Raw genomic sequence first — 19,867 nt, 5'->3', positions numbered from 1 at the left:
TTTGAGCTAATGGTTGTTAGACCTTTTCTAATAGGTAAAAGGTTAAAGTTACTATAAATGTTACTGCATTTGATATTTGAACATTTGATATTTGAATTGTTTGTTTATAATTGGTGAGTTCGTTTGACCATTAGTCAACCCGATGAAACTTGGTCAAATAGGGCATTGGTTATGTGGCACTTAATTTATGAAGTTAGTTAATTTGGCATCCAATCAGGACCAATTAAATCAACCACCATGATCCGCATGATCCTAAGGTAAAAAAAAAAAAAAAAAGTAATTCTTGAAAGTTTTTGGATTCAATTTGGGATTTCAACGCCTACAAAAATGTTCGATAAGGTGAAATTATCATGGAATGAAGATGGCTTGATGGAATTTGTGTCAAGTAAAGATTGCTGGGTGCTTAATTGTCTCAAATTCTTATTATGACTTGGATAGTTATTTGAGTTTTCTAAATTAAGGAAACTTCACTTGGTTGTTGTTATTTATTTTTTTATAGGAACTTGGCTATCACTGTTTTTTCCCGATGTGGAAGAAAATTTTATTCCTAGCTAAATAAATTTTATAGATGACATACATGGGAATAGATATAAACTATCACCAAACATCAAAATAGGATCTCTGCAAATGATCGTAGGAGAGATTGTCGATTTGATATGAAAGAAATAAATTAATAACAGAAAGGGAAAATATATAAGACTCTAGATGGGAAACGCAAAAGTCATGATAAGTGTTCAATTACTTTTTCTTTATACTGTGTTTTCTTTCGGCCATGGCTTTTAGATATTTGTTGTTATTGTAGGCGACAAACTTGACCACTAGAAATTGCAACTACGTAGTACTGATATTATGCAAAAGTAGTTGGGTACATTCTCCATATTCACAACCAATAATTCAAGGAAAAGACACTAGAGGCCTAGAGGGTGAGTGCGAAGCTATTTATTAGATCAGAGCAATCATGGTACGGACATGGATTTTTTTGTTGTTGGTTAGAAATAGCATCTAATAAACAAATGCCATGCATGACACATTTATGATATATGAAAAGAAAATAGAGAAATAACATGCCTGATCGGTAAAATCTTGAATTTTAAAACAATTAATGACGCCCTATTTTTGATAGACTAACCTCACAATGATTAGCTTCCCAGTAAGAATGGGGAAGCACAGTGTGATTTGTGAGAGAGTTAAAGTTGTCGATCATCAATAAAGCAACTCATACACAGTGGCCAAAAAAAAATAAAAAATTATATATTATAATGTAAATTTTTTTATTTGGTTACCTTTAAAAAAAAATTAATAACACCTTCAAACAAAATTAAGAATATCCTCAAATTAAAAAAAAAAATTACCCTTACGGTCATTGTTGAAGCTTCTCAACCATGGTGAGATGCTGACAGACCATGAGCTTACATCTCTATTTCTTCTTCTTCTTCTTCTTCTTTTTCCCTCTCTTTCTTTTTTTCTGCGTTTTTGCCATTTTTGCATTTTTGCTCTTTCTAAAGTCTCTGCTATTCTTTGCCCGTTTGCTGAGGATGAAGACGAACTTTTTATTTTTCCTATCATGGTCTTCTACAAGTCAGTAAATGCTTGGCTGTTAATGTGTAAAGTGTCAACACCTTCTTCTTTTACTTTTACTTTTACTAGATTATTCGCCGTCAACCATCTACTTGAGATTTGTATTAGTATTTATTATTTAAATTTTTTTTTTTCAGGGGGATTTAATTAATTTTTTAATGGGCAAGTTTGCCACTCTTCCGGATTTTACAAGATATCTATATATATATATATATATATATATATATATATATATATATATATATATATATTTGAAATTTAATAAATAGTAAATGGACTTGGGCTTTTGGGCATAAATTAAGATTAATTTAAATATAGACGGGCACAAAAATGTTATATAAGTATGTTGGTGTATATATATATTTCATCTCTTCTCTAAATTAAAACAATTTTCATGATGTTATCAACTCATTGATTAAGAAACTTGATATTTAATTTATGTTTGCTTATAATTTAGTATTTCTTATTTTTCTTATGAAAGTTATGATATAAAAAATACACTTGAAAGATAAATCTCAATATTTATTTTGACTATTTTAGTCAATTTTTCTACTTTTACTAATTAATGTATTTATTTATCTTTAAAAAACTTCTCAAATTAATTATGATGTCATTACGGTTCATTAGTTTATTTACTTATGAAGTTAGTTTTGATCATTCCTATCACCACTGCAATGGTAGAAAAAAGTTTTTCAGCAATGAAATATATAAAGAATGAACTGCACAATCGAAAGGGGGGTCAATGGATGAATGATTTATTGGTTGTGTATATTGAAAGAGATGTATCTTCTAGCATTGATAATGAGACTATCATGCAACGATTTCAAAATATGAAAACTCGTAGAAGACAATTGTAAATTTTATGTATTTGCATTTTTTTTTTATTGTTGTTGTTGTCAATATATAAATTTCTCCTTTTATTAGATTGTGTAATTTATATTTCTTAAGAAGCCGGCACTGAAAAAAATTCCTAAAGCCGCCACTACTCATATATAATATTATTTGTTAAAGTTGGATTATTGATAATGTATAGTGTATAACTGACAACTTCAACATCTAAGATATGTATAAAAGATGGTTTCACTCAGCTTAATTGTTGTGTAATATTTTGTCCAAAAAAAAAATTTGTTGTGTAATATGATTAAGGGTTGTATTTATTACACACAAATTAATACATAAAAAAAGTTTTACATATATTATTTTTGAATTAAAAATATGACTTAAAGTCACGATTATTAAATTCAAAATTATGATTTTAAATTGCAGTTTAGTTCAAAAATAAGGAAAATTTAATACTGTGTAACAATTTTTGTGTAACAACAATTAGCCTATGGTTAAACAAGGTTTCTATTCATGATGGGTTTGGTAGAAGTATCTTAAATTCTTAATTGTGTGGGTAATGTCTTTTTACTATTATGAACACACTTTTTTTATAGATTAGATAGTCAAATAGTTAGTGTACATGTGTTATTACAATGATCACAAATGAGAGTGAAAGAGAGAGAATTTAACCGGGAGGACAGAGAATGTCTGAATATCCCGTGAAAATACTTTTGGGAATGTATTTTCGAGAGAGAGAGAGAGAGAGAGATACTAAACTAGACTTTTAAGGGCATAGTAAGAGGCTAAAGTCTTGTTTAGTACATATGTTTAAATAACAGTTTTTAGTTTTTTTTTTTTTTTAAATACGTGTGGGTGAAAAAGTGTGTGAAAATACGTGTAATATTGTTTAAAAACTGAAAACATTTTGTTTAAACACATATACAAAACAGGCTCTAAGTGGTTGAGCATCCTCTTCTTTTTTATTTAGCTATTTGTGATAATCAATCAAATATTATTCCTTTGCGATAAATAGTGAAAGGCGGTCCCTCCTATATATGTGATGGATGCCAACCCATACATAGCGTTCGTGTTTTGGCATGGAAGGAAAAAATAATAATAATAATAGAAGTGATTTCAAAACAAAATTAGATATCAGAACATGTTCAAGCCATGTACTTTCACATTAGTCTCTTAAAATTAGCATTTCACAATTTGGGATTGTAATTGCTTGAAAATTTTGAAATTTGAAAAGGTTTGGCCTTAAGGTTTACTGGAAAATGTATTCATGAAGTTTTTTTTTTTGATAAAAATATATGGGTCTGGTTAGGCATACATTAAGCTATTTATTTTTGTAAATATTTTCTTGAGAAATAAAAAAGTTGTTAATACTTTTTAATTTTCGAGATATTTTTTTTCAAAAATGAAAATTATTGTGGGCTCTTATGTCACACTTTAACAAAATCCAAAATATATTAATGAAGATATTCTAGTGTTAAGCAAGGAATGCATGGGTTTTGATTAAAGTTTGCACATACCATAGAAAGTTAGGCGTGACAAAAAAGAAACAAAGGTCGGTCCGTATATTTAACAGTAAACGCAAGTGGGTTAGCTTTTTTGCACATTGTGGGTCTAGAAGATGAGTTTCAATTTGATGAGGCCAAAGCATGAGACCATTTTCTTCAAATTCTATAAAAAGGGACAAACAAACATATATAGTGGGATCTTTCTACGTACTGAGCGCATAATTGAATCTGATAGTGGAAAAAAAGAGACTTTAGGTGCGAATTGAAAAAAGTCATTTTCTCACTTGGATAGTGGGTATATTATGATAAGTATTCGGTTACTTTTTCTTTATGATCATGTGAATCACCATGAATTATGATGCACAATTCTTCCATATGATTTCTTCATTTCATATGGAAGAATTAGAGTGGCCAATTACTTTTGATAATAAGGCCTAGGAATTGAACCATCTATATCATCAGTTACATTTGTGAACGCAAGTTGCTGAAAATTAAATAGCAATAACAATCTTTCCCTACATATTGATAAACTGTTTTGAGCCGGTCCAGTCATGAGTAGATTTTTTTTTTCCCAAATAAAAAGTATTTTTTAACTTTTCGAATTCATGATTATTCATTATTTTCACGGGTGTGTATACAAGAAGTTGTATTTATATATTTATTTTGTAAGAAGAAGAAGTCAGTATTTCCTTATATTTGTTTTCCCTTTCATCAACTAATTTACCTTCCTCTTTTTCATATAATTTTATTGTTTTTTTGTAAGGATTGCAATTCATGTTCACATGTGATGATTGTTTGAGTATTCAATTTTATAGGTTAATACGAATATGATAAATTTATTAATCATGTTAGAATCACTCGACCTTTACACAATGCGTTTATTAAATAGGTTGACATGACATGACTCATATGACCCGTTTAATAAACAAATCATGTTAGGGTTGACATGACTTTGCATGAGCACGATCCATTCAATGAATAAGTTATGTATTAACCTGTTAGCAATTCTCATATTTTATATAATGTATAATTTATACAACTAGATTTCAAACAAAATTGTCAAGGGCCTCGTAACTCAATTAGTTGGCATCTCTTGGTGTTTTTAACGGAAACATTTATTGTTCAAATCCCCTCATTTCCATTGACTATCAAATTATCACAAAAAAAAAAATTAAATAATGTTAACAATATTTAAAATATAATTGCAACCATAGATTTTGAAGGGCAAATTAGTAAATTACATTTAATTAAATGGGTTAGATTGGCTCAAGCTAGTTTCACATGTCAAATATGAATTGACCTGTTTATTAAACATGTTTGTTCTTGTTGACCCAAATTGAACACCAACCCATTAAACCTAAACATTAACCTGCTTACTTTGTGTCATGTTCACGAGTCTTGTCAAATATTAACACCCTTTGTTATTGGTCTGGCATAGACTTGGTAGAATCAGTAGATGATAAATTTTGGTAATTAATTCCATTAGAATATTGGGAAGGCTTACCTTCAAGATCATAAATACTTAAGATTCAAAATAAAGTTTTTTTTTTTTTTTGAGAAGGAGATTCAAGTTAAAGTTAATTAATATGTTGTCAAGAGGCTTGTAAATCAATTAGTTGGCATCTCTTAGTATTTTCAACAAAAAACTTCTCTTGGTTCAAATTCCCTTACCCCAACTATTGAATTAATACCACTACACACCTTTGGTGCGGTGGTTACTCTATAAGGATAAGTGCTTATAGGGTGTGGGGGGCAAATGCCGGGGTTTAAGTCTCAAGGAAGGAATTTTACACACATATATACTTAGATTAGGCTAGAGTAGAAATTCTATCTTGTATAAAAAACAAAAAAAAACTATTGAATTATTAAAAGAAATAGTTAATAAATTTTTTATCTAAAAAATTATAAATATGCAAAATACCTAGTTGAGGGCACAATTTATATATTTCTGGTGCCATGTGCCCAAGATAAGCGTATATTCCTCTTACGGCTGAGGGAAACAATTTTCTTTTTCCAACCATACCACCTTTGGGTGCAAGTGCATGCATCCCCAACGCTTCCCCATGTGCTATTACAATTGGATTTGCTTTTAGCTAAAAAAAACTTATTTACTTATGAGTTATGTTAATGAGTTTTTTTAGGGAAATTGTTAATAAATTATTTTAAGAAAATTTTTGTATCACTTTTATGAGAATTTGAAAAAGCTGTCAGAATATTAATTGATTTTTTTATAGGACTCACATGTCAATAAGACATAGGACTTATAAGCCGTCTCACCTAATACCATCTCCAATTTTGCAGATTGTGATTTATATAGATTATTTTTTGGTAAATCATATATATTAGTTATTACCATGAGTAATTCTTAGCTACTCTCGTAATACAGAGAATGGTGTTTTCTCCTCTCACATTTATAGTGAAATTCGCTCATTAAATTTATAGTACGGCCTACTATAAATATGAAAGAAATAAACACTATTTTACTATATTGCAAGACTATTTAAAAAAATTTCTATTATCACAATACTTGCCGTTATTGTTCCATCTAACCTCTGAGAAGTTAGGTGTAACAAAAAGTAAATAAAGGTGGATGGAACGGTAGATGCAAGTTATTCTTAAAAAAAAAAAATAAAGTGCATTGATAGATAATTAATTTTACTCTGACAAACAGCAGAAGGTCCTTCGCTTTTTCCTACAACTCTTTTCGTTTTTTTTGTTTTTTCCCCTTCCTTTGCTTTTCTCTCTCAAGGGCGACTTCATTATAAAAGACGGAAAGAGGAATATCAGTACCACCTCTAATTTACGATCTTCTTTTTTCTTTTTTCAGTATCTTCTGTTATCTATCAAACTTCCATTTCCAAGTATGGCTGAATCTATAGTTTCTTTTCTCTTGGAGCAGTTTGTTTCAATCACTGTTCAGGAGGCTGAACAAGAGATAAAGTTGGTCGTTGGTGTTGATGAAGAAGTTCGAAAGCTTGAAGGCAATCTCCAAATCATCCAGGCGGTGCTTGACGATGCTGAGAAAAGGCAGCTGAAGGAGGAAGCTGTTAAGCTTTGGTTAAAAAGGCTTAAAGATGTATCCTACGAGATGGATGATGTGCTGGACGAGTGGAACACTGCAATGGTCAAATCAGAAATTGAGAGACAAGAAACGGCTGAAAGCTCCCCTATTCTAAAGAAGAAGGTATGCTCTTTCATCCCTTCCTCTTCGGGTTGTTTTAGTCAATTTAAAAAACTTGGTTTGCGTCACGATATTGCTCACAAAATAAAAGAACTGAGTGGAAACTTAGATAAGCTTCACAAAGAGAGTGCCGGGTTCGGGTTTGGGAATTACTTGAATAGGGATACTGAAGTTGCTCGACGAAAAACTACCTCCCATATTGATGTGTCTAGAATATGTGGTCGTGATAAGGAAAGGAATGAGCTAGTGAGCAACCTCTTGGGCAAGTGTAGCCAAGAAGAAAAGAGTCCCCATGTCATCTCCTTAATAGGTATGGGTGGTATGGGAAAAACAACTCTTGCCCAACTAGCCTACAATGATGTTGATGTGAAGGCCCATTTTGAAACACTAATATGGGTATGTGTTTCTGATCCTTTTGATCAGATTAGGGTTGCGAAAGCAATCATTGAATCTATTGAGCGTAAATCCACCGAGATTTCTGAATTGCAAAATCTATTAGATAGAATTTGTGATTTGATTAGAGGAAAGAAGTTTTTTTTTTTGTTTTAGATGATGTGTGGTCTGAAATACCCAATGATTGGGAGCCATTCAAACTTGCATTCCAATGTGGTGCCCAAGGTAGTAGAATTTTGATCACCACACGTAAGGAGGGAGTTGCAAAGATGGTAAATAGTGCTTTTACCATCAATTTGAAACTATTAAATGATGAAGTCTGCTGGTTGATATGCAGTCAAATGGCATCTGTTGACAAAGACGATGAGCAATTGGGAAAACTTGGTCGAGAACTAGCAAATAAGTGTAATGGCTTGCCACTAGCTGCAAAGATTCTAGGAAGTGTCATGAGCAACCAAAAAAGTAGGCAAAAATGGAAGAATATTTTGGACAGTAATTTGTGGGAATTAGAAGATGTTCAAAAAGGTGTTTTAGGACCATTATTATTCAGTTATAATGAATTGCCGTCAGCAATAAAACAATGCTTCTTGTATTGTGCTTACTTTCCAAAGGATCATCTATTTTCTAGAAATGAGTTGGTCTACCAATGGATGGCACAAGGATATTCTGGCTCAAAATCTAATATGGAGGATATGGGAGAAAGGTACTTTGAAAAATTAGTTATGCACTCCTTCTTCCAAGATTTTGAGAAAGACTACGATGATGATGATAAGATAATAAGATGCAAAATGCATGATATAGTGCATGACTTTGCCCTATCAATGACAACAAATGAATGCTTCACAATTGATGTTGACAAAGTGTTGGGGATAGATTGGAAAAGTGCTCGCCATTTGACATTAAAATTTAATGAGGAAACACAATTTCCAGTATCTATCTATAATGCAAAAAATCTACGGACTCTTTTTCTGCGAACTCCTTTTTTTGCAAGATCAAGCACGGTCTTCTCATCTGATTTATTCCAGCATTTGACATGCCTCCGGTCATTGAATTTGAAAGATAGTTCATTTGAGAAACTTCCAAATGAAGTGGGGAAATTAAAACATTTAAGATTGCTCAATTTATCAGATAGTTTTAAAATTACAGAATTACCTGAAATGTTATGTAATTTATGTAATTTACAAACTTTGGATATTAGTGGGTGCCATGGAATTAAGAAATTACCCCAAGGAATGGGTAAATTAATTAAATTAAGACATCTTATTACTGGTCAATTTTCTAATTTCGACAGTCTCTTTGTCGCTTTAGTGTTGACCGAACCCTTTCCAAAAGGGATTGGGAGATTGAGTTGTCTTAGAACATTAGAGAAATTCATAACAGGTGGTATAAACAATACTGGGGTATGTAAACTTGGAGAGTTGAAGAATCTAGTCCACCTTAAAGGGTTTCTTGAAATAGGAGGCCTGGAAAACGTAACAGATGTACAAGAGGCTGAAAATGCACAGCTAAAATATAAGATACACCTCCGAAACTTGAGATTAAAGTTTGGTGGGGAAGCTGAGAATAGAAGAGGGGAGAATGATGAATTAGTTCTTAATGCGTTGGAGCCACATCCAGAGTTGGAGAGTTTATGGATTGATGGGTACGGGGGTACAGGGTATCCTAATTGGCTGATGTCTTTGACCATTTTGAAAAAGCTTGAGCTAGAGTCGTGGGATAATTTAGAGCAATTGCCTCCTCTGGGGAAGCTGCCGTTGGTCGAGTCATTAGAGCTAAGGTATGCCTATAGAGTGAAAAAGGTGGGCGTTGAATTTTTGGGAATAGAAGAAGAATCCAACAACAACAACAAGATAGACGACGAGAAGGGATCGACATCATCATCTTCTTCTTCTTCGCTTGTCTTATTCCCTAATTTAAAGTCTCTCAAATTTCGGGGGTTTAAAGAGTGGGAAGAATGGGATGGGATTGGAGGAACAATGAGAGAAGAAGAAGCAAAAGAAAGTGCTGTTACTATCACTATTATGCCACGTCTTCAGTCTTTGAGAATATCTCAATGCCCCAAGCTGAAGTCGCTGCCAGACTTCCTTCCTACAACTCCATTGAAGAAACTGGATATCCTGTGGAGTCCAATTCTCAGTGAATGTTGCAAAGCAGAGATAGGAGATCAATGGCCCAAGATTTCTCACATACCCAACATCCAGATTTACAATCGTTGAAGCTGTGCGAAGAGATGGTCGTCCAATGCAAAATTAAATCTCAGTTGAGGTAACTTCTTTCACTTTGTCTTCTTCGTTTTTTCCTTTCTTTCTTTTTATATCAATTATATATTCTATTTGTCTAGGAAAAAAAAAATTTAACAACGTTCGTAGATAAATTCATCCGATTTGTGACTAAATAGTTCAACTTCATTTGCCCACTAATACTATTCACAAAATTACAAAAATGTGTTGGAGATTTTACTACTGCGTCTTGATTATTTTCATAATCTTGTTCTTCATTATGTTGTCTTGTTTTATGATTATCAAAAAAAAAAAAAAAAAGTTACCTTTGTTTATTGTATTTTTATTTTATATGGTTTTTCTTCTTCATACCAATGACAAGAAGACTCTTCTTTGTTAAAGTGTTTTCTCTGTGGTAAAATCCTCATGCTAAATATTTATTTTTTAGGCCTTATTAAACCAGAAATCAAACGAGAAGCATATTTTGTGCTGGAGAAAATTTGCTCGTATGGATGCATGTTTGTAAAACACCCACAAAAGAAAGGCTTGCATTTTGTATCGCATACTGACAAATGAAAGGTCAGCAAGGTATGTGATCATTTGCAACTTATGCAATCTTCTATCTATTAAATTTCTAGAATAAATATTTAGCATGAGGATTTGGCTCATAATCATCAGCTTTAACATTGCAGGTTAAAGAGTTTGAATCCAGAGGAGTGCATGTGGTTTTCTTGTCCTTTAGATTGAAGTGTTTCGTGCAAATAAAGAGGGAGAGAGTGGGATGTTAGCACTGGGATAAGAGGAAATAACTAGATAGAAGTCTCTTGTTTGTTTGTCTGTTTATGCCATCCATGGTTGGATAATTTTGGAATGACAATGTAAAAGGTGAAGAGTAGAAGACTGGACCAGTCCAAAAATTCCCCAAATTCTGGAATCAAGGCCATTCAACTTTTGGTTTAATTTGGGCACTTTGATTATAGTTCTCTTACAGGTAACTTCTTGTTTTTTTTCAGCCCCTTTTTGCTATTGTTGCATTTGCTTCTTTGTACATTTTTAACGACTATAATGTCCAACCTATCAAGGGTCTAGGTATGTTTCACTCTCATTTAGTCCAGACATAATGCAAAAGTGTTACATGCTCCCCGGTCCTCATTCAATCTGATTTGATTTGGTGATACATGTAATTGTTAATGGATATCATTGAGTATATTATTTTAAAAGTTTTTAAAATCCTAGCACATAGCACAGGATTTTTTTTTTCTTGGTAAAATTCTCCATTATCAATTCAAAGATATAGCTAAACTAGCTACCCTGCCATGTGACACATGAAAGGAAAATTTGATAATTCACATCTTTATCTATATTCTAATCTTAAGATGAAAGAGAAGGGCTCTTTAGGCTCCAAAATGATTTTGTTGACGATCAAGTTTTACAGATACAGGGTTAGATGCTTGCAAGTTATCAAGTTTTATATCAATATCATATGTTTTGTTTCTTGTCTCAGAGGCTGAAGTGATTTTTTGCATTGAAGAATGTGAAGTATAAGAGGTGACCACCGGTCAAGAAGAAAAAATTACAAATACCTTGGCTTTGTTAGTTGGATAGAAAGAGTTGGATACTCTTTTCTGGAGCAACATTCGTGGAACGATGGAAACGAATAACATTTTCTTAATAGTCTATTGCAACTTCTTTGCTGCCTCAATCTTATCCTCACTCAACAAGTTTCCTCTGTGGTTATGGTTTATTTCCTTCATGATATAGGTAATTACAGAAACACTACACATAGTGTACTTGCTCTCTCTCTCTCTCTGCTTTTGGCTGAGGCAAATTATAACTTCTTGCTTCTATTCTTTCACTTGTCATTATTGTCTTTTATCACACATTCATATATGGGGGCTTTCAACTTTCTGATAAAATCAAGAATTGTTTTAATCATGCTTCATATACCCCCCCCCCCCCTCCCCTTGTTTTTTTTTTTCTAAGTTTGTATTTTTCCCAACTATTTCAAATGGGTTGTGGTCTTATGTCAATTCTTTCTCTTAAGCAATTAACCTTTAGTTTAAATATTAAGTAGCAGAGAATTTAGATTTGTAAAAAGACAGTTGTCTGTCATTTTTTCTGATTACAAATTTTGTGAGGAAAAGTGCAATAAGAAAGGGTATGTGTCCAAATCCATTGCTTAGACATGACTAATAAAAAAAAAATTCATTGCTAGATATGCTTTTTAGTTTTTATCTTTTATTTCCATTTTTTAAGGGGTAGTAATTCTAGAAGTTTCACTAGAATTCACGTTTGGTACCACAAAATAATCTCAGTTGCAAAGCTTGACAAAATTTTCTCAGCTCATGCTTGGTGTTTCATTCTATCATTCCATCATCTTGTTTTATTGTGCAGGGTGAACTTCAAACTATGTGTCATTTGGGAAAGCACATCTTGCACAAGAGGGAATGGTCATGCAAAAGATTTTGGCACCATGATTGGAACATCACGAGGGGTCAGTTGCATCTCCAAAGCCGTCTGCAGAATTCAGGAGCAGAGCATGTTGCAAAATGTTTGACATTAAACTTTATGATTTGAATTTACATAGTTGTCTTTGCCTTGGGAAACAGCTCCAATTTATGTTTAGTAATTGTTAACTCTTGCATCTTAGTAGTTGTACTTTCGTGGAGTAGATGGGACTTGGAAAGAACTTCTGTGATATTAATATGAGGTAATGCAATTTGATTCAACACAAATGTTGGTTTGTTGTACTGTGGAGGTGAAATTGGATTATTTTAGGATCCCTGATTTTGTTAGGACTGGGTTGTGTTATATTAAGAGCCTTTTAGCTCAACATCTCATGGTGTTTCCAATGGAAACATCCAGGTTGTAACAATTATATATATATAAAGTAATACTAAGAAGTTTTTGCAAAATGATAAGTAAAAATTTGAAACTTGTGTAAAAGAGCACTCTTCTTTGCAGGAAACTAGAAGGTGTGCTCTCAAAGTTTTTTTGGATGGACTTCCAAAAACAATTGATAAAGACGTATTGGAAGTCTGGGATGCTTTGAATAATTTGTGGTGGGTTTTAGATCACATCTACCTTATCTCGTAATGAAATCGTATGTTTAAATCTCGTGCCACTCATAATTCAGGCCACAGAAAAAAGGTCCTTGTTGTTTACATACGGTAAATGAGACTCATTAAGCCCATGTTTGAAGTTGTACGCATAGAGAATGGTGTTGTGCACTACAGGCAGGCTTTGTATACATCTTTTTACTAGAAGTTCCTAGTTTTTGAATATTCCGAAGTGATAATGTTCCTAGTTTTTTTTTTTTTCATATATATATATATATATAGAGAGAGAGCTGGGTTCAAGTTACACCTGGTGTAACTCTTAGAGTTACACCATTTCTAAACCATTAGATTTAAGTCAATCTAACGGTTAAAAAATGACTCATTAATACTGATATCTAATTAGCATCTCATTTATTTATGGCATTCCACACCAGTCTCTCCTTACCAAAAACAAGTTATATGTTCTCTCTCTCCTCTTGGGGTATAGATGATTATGGGGAGCCACCATGTATTATGTTGACTGTTGAGCACCACCAAGTCAGATTGAATTGGTTACCTGTCTTGCTGCAAAGACTCTTTGTGGCCGATTTTTTTTATTTCATCGTTAGCCTGTTTCATAAATAGCTTCATTGAATTGAAGAATTTTCTTTGTAGATCTGGCTTGTCATATTGCAAAACCAATCTTGGCCAACTCCATTCCTAGTTCCCGCTGCTTTTTTGAGATTGTAATCCTTGCCTTTTGAAATAATAATTATGATAAGCTAAGTGAAAGAGATGATTACATTATCACGTAGGGTGTTTTATAAAGACTCGGCCATGAGTATTTTTCTAATTATTTTCACCCTTATACCTATTATTTTGGCAGACCTCAAACGAAATTGGTCATGAATATTTTAGAAAAACTCAGCCACAACAATTGTTCTCTAAAATAATTGTGACTTTGGGCATGAGTGATTCTTAAAAAAAATGCTGTTATAGCACTAATTCCAGTACCGTGAAACAATGGTGTTATAAATCAATGGTTGAGGCCTAAAGTGCCTAGAACCAAAAAGACATGTGACAGAGAAAGGAGAAAACGATGATGATGGAGATGGGAGAGGTCAAAGTTGTCCTCTTCTTTTTTTTTTTTTTTTACACATTTAATTGGAAGAGTTAATACCAATTACTAATTTCTAGGGAATAATTATGATATAGCAAGAGTGTTTTCTAACCATTAGATCCAAGAAAAATCTATGGTCTTAAAAACAGAATTTCAGAAAGCTTACACCAGCGTAACTCAACCCATCTCAAATATATATATATATATATATATATATATATATATATATATATATATATATATTTCTGAATTGTAGTTTAAGATTCTTCGATTGTTCTTGCATTGAAATTTGAAAAAGAAGACTAAAAAACAAATTACACCTTTTAAATTGAGGTGCATTATCATTTTAGTTGTAATTTAAGATTTTTTTTTTTGATAAGGGTAATTTGAGATTCTTAATTGTTCCTGCATTGAATTTTAAAAAAGAGAACTAAAAGCAAATTACACCTTTTAAATTTAGGTGAATCACAATTTTAGTTGTAATTTAAGATTCTTAATTGTTCTTGCATTGAAATTTGAAAAAAAAAAAAAAAATTACTCCTTTTAAATTTAGGTGAATCATAATTTTAGTTGTAATTTAAGATTCTTAATTGCTCTTGCATTGAAACTTGAAAAAGAAAACTAAAAAAAAAAAAGGGAAATGCTAACGAATGTCTTTAAGATATTGGTTAATAATCCATTTAAAGAAAGTTTTTATTGGAAAAAAAAAAAGTAATTAATGTTTTGACAGTTTTTTTCATTTCCCATAAAAGTGATATCAAAATTTTCCTAAAATAGATTCTTAACCAATGCCCTAAGAGCATTCGTTAGCAGGACCCAAAAACAAATTACACCTTTTAAATTTAGCTTAATCATTGTTTTAGTTTTTGAAAGTTGCTTCTTAGACTCATTAATGCCGTTTGTTAGTTTCTTGTCTTAGAGTCTGAAGTGTTTCGTGGCGTGGATGAATTGGAGAATGAAATTGATTTCCTAGAGTAGAGAAGAAGATATTATCAATGCCTTGGCTTTGTTAGCTAGATAAAGTAGCCATCAGTGGTGTCTTGTTTTCTTGGTAATCCTATATACTTGAATGAACAGTGTTTTCTACTAGATTCTTATGACTTCTTTGGTCTTTACTGCCTCAATCCCATCATGTCTTTCACTCCTGGAGTTTCCTCACTAATTTTGGTTTATTTCCTTCATGATACAGATAATTACAGAATGCTGAAGATAAATGTACTTTGTAACTACTCCCTCTCTCTCCATTTCTGGTTGAGGCAAAGTGTGATTTCTCTTCCCTCTTTCTCTTTTCACCTCTTTTTTGGTGCCATAGCTTTCTTGTTTGATCACTCATTTACTTACTAGGTACTTCCAGCTTTTCAAATAATTAAAATAGTTAAAAATGCTCCATAAATTTTCCTTTATTTCTTGTATGAGTTAGTTAATTGATTTTCTTAGCAAAAAGCCATATTACTACATTATATGATTGTTTATAGTTAAGAAATAGGTACATGTGAAATGAATTCTTGTTTTTACATTCTTTGTTTCGCTTTCCAACAAATTTCTTGAAAAATAGGATGCGTTCTTATGTCCATTCCTTTTTAAGCAATTATGAGTTGGAACATTGTATGGTTTCTAGCAAGAGAAGAATTTTAGTCGTAAAGAAGCAACTAGCCCTTCTATTTTTTTTGTTATAAAAATTGTATAGTTGAGAAAGGGTAATGACAAAAGGTTTTTTAGGTCAAAAATATTGCTTGACATAATTATGGTATCTGTAATCCTAGAAGTGAAACTAGAATGCCCCTTTAGTAACACCAAAAAAAAAAAAATCTTATCCATTAATTCTCTCATTCTTTCTTCTTGTTCATTAAGCAGGGTGAGTTGGGAACTGTGATGTGTTTGGATAAAACATCCCATGCAAGAGAGACTGGTAAACGCTATTTTTTTTTATTATAAAATTCCTACCTTTTATTACCATCCATAATTTCCTAATTCTGGAATGGCTTATTAGAAGGTTGACAAGAGAATGGACCAAGTAAAGAAAGAAAAATCCAAATTTGTAATCAGAATGAGCAAAAAATATAGGTATTGAAGCCATATAACTCTTGCCTTTGATATAGGTACCTCAATTCTAATTTTCCTACAGGTAACTTTTTATTATTCTCTTTCCATGATGTTGCTGCATTTTCTTTTTGATCCATTGTCAGTAACAATCATTTCTAACCTATTAAGGGTCAAGTAATACTTTGTCCTCTTTCTAGCCAGGCATATGCAAAATGTTGCGTTCCCTTGGGCCTCAGACATTGTGAGTAAATTTCTAACTACAAAGCTCTGTTATCATTTCAAAGATGCTGCAAAAGCAATCTTGACTTCAAATGCTGGTGTAAAGCAACTGAGGTAATTGGCCAGCAAAATCTTTATGTAATCTCTTATCCATATTTTTGAATGCTCATAACTATTACATTAATATATATATATATATATATATATATATATATATATATATATATATATATATTGACTTTATAATCAATGTCATATTCTTGTTTCTTGTCTCAAGCCTATAGCATTCTGTGGCAAGCGTGGGAAGCAACCACCAGCTAGAAGAAGATATTACAAACATCTTGGAACAACATCCCAACTGGAAGAGTGTGGCATGGGAGGTAACGATCGGTTGCTGCTTTTATGAAACCAATAAGAGTTTCTTGTTGGCTTATTACGATTTCTTCGCTGAAGGAGATTTTTACCTTCCTTTTTTGTTTTGGTTCATTTCTTTTATGATACAGGTAATCACAGAATTCAGAATATCTTTAAGTTCTTTTTCTCCCTCCTCTTTTGGCTGAGGCAAAGTAAAATTGCTTATGACACTTCTTGCCTTTCTGCTCCTCTCTGTCATACTGTTCTTGTGTTGATGTATCGCATATTCATTTATGAGGGTTTTCAGGTTTCTAATACAATCAAGAACTAGATACTCATGTTTCATAAATTCAATTCACTTTTTTTCTTAACTAGTTGTCAATTATTCCCATTAGACTGCCCCAAATCATTGCATTGAATAATTGCTGCATCTTCTCACCATTGATTAGAACTAAATTTCAACATCTTATCGCTATCGGAATTTTTTATGTACAAGACTAAGTAATTGTAAATAACACTGAAACCGCACCATAACAAGAGTTCAAGCCTACCTTTCTTTTGGGCCAGTGTCTGCTTGACTACTATTAGTTTCTTAGCTTTTATCTGATTAGCATTCTGAAGCACTATAGTTCACCTTGATATCTTTTACTAATGAAAAGAAATTTCTTTAGAATTGGTCTGCGATCCAATATTGATTCCTTTCTCAATAAATTATAATGAGTTGGAAGATTGTTTAGTTTCTAAGCATAAAATTAAGATTAGTTGAAAAGCGAATTGGACATCAATATTTTGTATTATAAAATTTAAAGAAGAAAGGGGTCAATGAGGAAAGATAAAGAGACCAAAACAATACATAGTTTCTTAAACACCATTTTGGTGGCTATGATTTTAGAATTTGCACTTGAATGCACAGTTAGTACTACAATGGCAACAACAAAAACTAGAACAATTCAAAGGCTTAGAATGCACAATTATAAATAAAAAATAATTTATGTGGCAATCTTTAAAAATGATGTTTTCTTTTTTTTATAAGTAAGAAAGATGTTTATTAAAAAAACTGCTTTATGCAAAGTAGCACAAAGCAAAAGAAAGATTACAAAAAAGGAAAGAAAAGCAGAAACATAAAGGAAAAACTAATTACAAAGAAATAGCGAGCTAAGGAACAACGAGAGAGAATCACTAGATATTATTTTTCTTTTATTTATAATTCATTTTGTCTTATTTATTATGCAAGGTGAACTTGAAACAATGTTCCTCATGGAAGAAAATCTTGTGCAAGAGGGAAACATCATGCAAAAGGTTAAATTTTTTTTGTAGCACCATAATCTGGACATCACATGGCTTAGTGACACCTCCAAAGTAGTTTAACCTTTCAGGCCCAGGGAATATACTAAATATATATTGTTTGCCACAGATAACTTTATAATTTCATTTTCATAGTTGTCATTAACTTGGCAACTCCAGTTTATATGTTCAGTGGTTATTGATCCATGCATTCCAACCAGCTGCACTTGCTTGGAGTAAATGGAACTTGAAGAGGGACTCTATGATCTACGTGGTAATGAAATTCGGGTTGGCGCGAATGTTGGTTTTCTTGTTGCAGAGGTAAAATTGGATTCATTTTATGATCCCTTATTTTGAGAGGCGTGGAACATTAATAAGTTGCTGTGAAAATGATAATTTACAAATGTGTAACTTGCATAAAAGAGTATCCTACTCTGTAGGAAACTAGAAGGCGTGCATCCAAAGATATTGTGGCTGGACCCCCATAAAACATTGATAGTGGAACTCTGGTAATCATATGCTTTGTTTTACCTGTGCATTGTGAGTCTGATCTTATCTCCTGATGCATATAATTTAATCTCAAAATTGTCTCAAGCTGGTTAGTGATCCTGATTCAGGTTACAAAGTCTTTTGGTTCTGACACTCACATGGATGAGGCCTAACATGCTGTATTGATGCCCATGTTTGAAGTTGTAAGCATTGAGAAGGATTTGCACGCTGCAGTGGTGAGCTTTACTTATATCTTATAACTAGAAGTTCCTAGTTCATGACTGTTTGTATTGATGGTCCAAAAGATTGGCTTCCAGTCTTGTGCTTTGTAGCCTTAACATACTCTGATTTCTCTCATTTGATTGGCTGACCTTGATAATTTGATTTTTGTCTTGAATTCAGCATATTTTGAGAAAGGGACTTGATGGGGCATTTTGTCATATAAATTTGCAAGCAATGTTATCCTGTGTATTTGTGGCTAGAGAATTCAAGGTAGTGAGGGATATATTGAAAGCTTTTTTCATTGATCAATGTCTTTTTTGTAATCCTTTTACAATACACTAAATTTAAAATTTTTAATTTGCTCTTACAGTCCGAGTGTCCACAAATTTTACAATCAGCCACTTATTTGCATGTACGTGAAATTGAAGGCCATGAAGTACAGGCTGTGGTATTGTGTATCTCATTCAACATATAGGTAACTATCTATCCTTTTTCATATTATCTAAGAACTTAAACAATAAAATCTGTAATTATAATTTCCATTTTTCTTATTATAACCAACACATTGCTCAATATTATTATACTATGTTATTGTAGGGGATTAAGAGGACTAGTTGATATCTTATTTTCCAATGGTTATGCTCAACTCCAGCCAGATTAAAACTCTTCCTTTTCTGCCATTGGGAATGGCATAATTTTCTGAATCTTGCACGTTTTGTATACTTACACCAAATACTTGTGATTTTCTTTTGGTGTCAAATCCACTAAAATTTCTATAGCAATGATGGTCTTACATCCAATGTTGGGAAAATTTATCATGATGTTCAATATGGTTTTAAAAACATTTAATTGTGAAAGCACTTGATTGATTGTTCAATGGAGTTTACAAGTGCTTAAACGTTGGAATTATTCTCATATTCTTTACACTTTCATAGAATTTGGAGTGGAAAATTTCATCAAAATTCACTTTTGGTTCACACTTTCACAAGAATGATTTTATAGTCAGTTAATCCACCAATACCATAACCTACAAATCAAAGGGTGATTAAGAGGATTTACCATTTTTGTGAATTAATAAAATGATCTTGGTATTAAAGCTAAGGTTTCCATGGAGTTGTCTAAAATACCCCTTTAGTTTGGAGATTTTTGTTTATGGGCTTTGCTTATGAGTATTTTTAACAATTTTTCCCCTTCTTACATCTTTGGCTGTGCAGTCTTGAACATTTGGTGAAGCACATTTTAAATTGGTGGGAATTAATAAGCAACGGTGTACCTTAGAAAGCCATTTCTTACAGTCTGGTACAAGTACAGTTGATTGATAAAGCTCTACACAGTTGAGCTCCAAAAGGCAAAATGGAAAATCTCTATGCTTGATTTGTAGA

At 32.3% G+C, this 19,867-nt stretch overlaps 1 pseudogene; it reads left to right on the top strand.

The window, feature by feature from the left end:
• Positions 1-6,668: 6,668 nt before the first annotated feature.
• LOC142633966 (putative disease resistance protein RGA3) lies at positions 6,669-17,909 on the top strand (annotated as a pseudogene).
• Positions 17,910-19,867: the final 1,958 nt, after the last annotated feature.

The sequence above is a fragment of the Castanea sativa genome, chromosome 5 (genome assembly GCF_040712315.1).
Source record: "Castanea sativa cultivar Marrone di Chiusa Pesio chromosome 5, ASM4071231v1".
Classification (NCBI taxonomy): Eukaryota; Viridiplantae; Streptophyta; class Magnoliopsida; order Fagales; family Fagaceae; genus Castanea; species Castanea sativa.
Note: the sequence above shows the minus strand (reverse complement) of the source record. Positions and strands in the feature narration are given on the sequence as shown.